Raw genomic sequence first — 2,954 nt, 5'->3', positions numbered from 1 at the left:
CGAACCTACGCAAGCTGGCTTTGCTCAAGCTGAACGTTCGCTCATTCACGCCAAGTAGTGAGCTCGATCTGGAAGCCGCCTCTCGTAAGGTTTTCATGGAGAAAGCATAACAACTCAAGGGTATCTGGCGAGATTCGGTCTAATGACAAAGGACCGAGTAGCAGGCAGCCAAAACGATTTTTTCACAAACCATTAATTAATTAGTTTGGTTGGGGTGGGGGGGGGGAGGGGGAGAAAGGAAAAGGGAAGGGTGAAGGAAAAAAAGCGAAAGGAGAAGGGGGGGGTAGGGTAGGGTTGGGGGGGGGGGGGGGGGGGGTTATTTGTTTTTTTTAGTGCTTAAGGGAGCCCTAAGGACTAAAGAAAACAAATACCCCCCCCCCCCCCCCCCCCCCCCCCCCCTATCCTCGGCCGTGTTAGTCCTTTCTCGACATAATGACACCGACATTCCCTATTCGCAGAAGCCGTTCCCTATAGAGGGCGTACCTCACTTTTTGAGAGCGTAACCACCCTTGCAGTGAGATCATTGCACGGTGCCATTGATGTATTTCAGCCAACCATGACGCCACGCTTGCCCCATTGGTGTCGCCTCCCTTTGCAGAGAGGGATGACGGGAGGGAAGAGGCATGCTCAGATGGCCATCTCCACTACACCCCCAAACCGGTGCCTCATTCGCCACGCGAGAGGAGGAGCATAGGGCAGCTTGGTGTAGGGGGTTATGTGGACGCTCAAGCAGACATGCTCTTAGATGAGCCGCAGGCACAAGTTATGTTTAAAGACTCGATGATTCATGGAATTCTACAATTCACACTACGTATCACATTTTGTTGCATTCTTCATCATTACAAGATCCAAGATATCCGTTGTTAAGAGTCGTGTGCTTTTGTTTCGATGAAGCCCCCCAAAGGAAGCCACCTTTGTTGAAGATTCGGTTTACCTGTGTACGTCCCCCCACCCCCCCCCCCCCCCCCCCTTCCCGTGGAGAGGGAGGGCAAAATGTTTATTGAGTGGCTCCTTTGGTTGTGAGAGTTTTTCACGAGAGTCACAAACACTCTCTGAAAAAATGTTTATGAAAAATTACCAACTCCCTTCCTAAAGATGTTTTAAAGTCTAAGAGCATTCTTGACAAAATAGTCACAAACTCTCTCACCTATTGTGCTCGAAATTTGCTTGTTCTTGGCAGTGAGTTCATGATAAAAAGGATCACCAATTCACATCCAATTTGACTTAAAAAGAGCAATTAAGAACACTAATTTTGCAGCCATGAAAACTCAACTCTCATACAAACACAAATCCCAATCAAAGCCCAAACCTCTTTGATGGAATCATGTAGCTTTGCGCCCAATTACATAGTCATAACTTCAAATAGTTGAAAGTAATATGTTGGGGGTACCATCATAGCATAGCTCCAATGACCAAAAAATTATCAATCCGGAGAGATGAGCTACCCGGCTAGGGCATGAAAACACTCACACGATTAGTGAGCTAATGATGGCAACACAAATGGTGACTCTATGAGATGAGCTTCTCGGCCTATGGAGGAGATAAGCCACAATGATGTGCAATCTCCACATCCACTTCTCTTCACCTCCAATCAACCCAATCACACACACTCACGATTGCAAGATGCACACAACACTAATCCTATCATGCAACACACTAATCACAAGCACACACACATAGATCTATCGAGCACCACACTCCAATCAAACTTTTATGCACCCACAAGCAAAAGAGGGCAATCACACAAGATTAGAGCGGGATTAATTACTAATTAGTTACGATCTAGCTAATCAAAGCATCATTAGCGATCAAAAGAAGTATGAGAGAGGCATAGTGAAAGAGAATTTAACATTGATTAGTGTTAACCAAGTCACATGAGCAAGGAGAAGCTCAAGGACTCCCTAGCCACACACCTCAAGAACTCTCACCAAAGAGTGGTCGCAACAAATGAGCTTGAGAACCCTATTTTCTTTTACACACTGCCCTATATACCTAGGGTAAAATATGCAATGTCCGGACGTCCAAGGCCTTTAGGACTCCCCCGCTTACTAAATCTGCAACCTAGGCACACTCGCTGAATTGTTCTTTACAGCTTGGAACTCCCATTGAGCCCGTAACACATTAAAAATATTACAACGGCTTGGAATAAATCGGGAATTTACAATACATGGCCATTTTGGAAAATGTAAAAAACGTGTAACTCCAATCTTCACCGCTTCTTTGTATTCATCCTCGATGTGCATTTATACATCTTCCGTCTTTAGCAGCTTTTGTTTAACTGACTTCAACTCAGTTAACATTCCCCCCTTTCGATTTTAGTGCCCATCCTCGGACACTAATGTTGAAAAGTGTCCGTGGAGGCTGTGGAAGGTTTTTGATGGGCCGATCTTCTTCATTTGTCATTGAATATGTTGATGAGGTTCAATTTGCTGCAACATCTTCATTGGTCTGAAGTTGTTTCTGATGTGAGAGATGATGTTGCATTTGTCCATTGTAATAGCATAATGATGAGGCTGCTCTTTATTTATGAAAAGTATGTACTAGGAAAGTAGAATGATGAGGTTCTAAATTAGGGTCTAATACCTGGATGACCAAAGGGAAAAAACTCAGTGGGAAAAAAGTACCTTTAGGATAAACGCATTATTAGAATACTTATTAGCATGGAAATATGAATAAAGTACTCAAGGGATTTATTTGCTGATAGATATGGAATTAAAAATGCAGCAAATATGAGAGTAGCATGATGGAACATTGGTTTTCCTATCGTAGTCCACTCAAGGTGCATAGGTGGAAGCAAAAAAGAGTGTCTAATGCATATGTCCAATGGTGGGACATCCTATCTGCATACATATAAATGCATGGTAAAACAATATGTTGTGCAAGAAAGATTTTGAGGGGTTCTTTAGAAAGATGGTGTAGCTATAAAAGCGTATGACATGTCTTTGCAAGGTGGC

At 43.7% G+C, this 2,954-nt stretch overlaps 1 non-coding gene across 1 annotated transcript; it reads right to left on the bottom strand.

Annotated features, from left to right (window-relative positions):
• Window positions 1–719: 719 nt before the first annotated feature.
• On the bottom strand, window positions 720–872 carry LOC147447663 (5.8S ribosomal RNA). Its single transcript, XR_015189752.1, has one exon. It is a non-coding gene; the product is annotated as a 5.8S ribosomal RNA (ribosomal RNA).
• Between the last annotated feature and the right edge of the window lie 2,082 nt (window positions 873–2,954).

The sequence above is a fragment of the Adiantum capillus-veneris genome, chromosome 11 (genome assembly GCF_014529385.1).
Source record: "Adiantum capillus-veneris isolate H3 chromosome 11, ASM1452938v2, whole genome shotgun sequence".
Lineage (NCBI taxonomy): Eukaryota > Viridiplantae > Streptophyta > Polypodiopsida > Polypodiales > Pteridaceae > Adiantum > Adiantum capillus-veneris.
The sequence above is the reverse complement of the archived record's forward strand: the minus strand, read 5'-3'. Positions and strand labels throughout refer to the sequence as shown.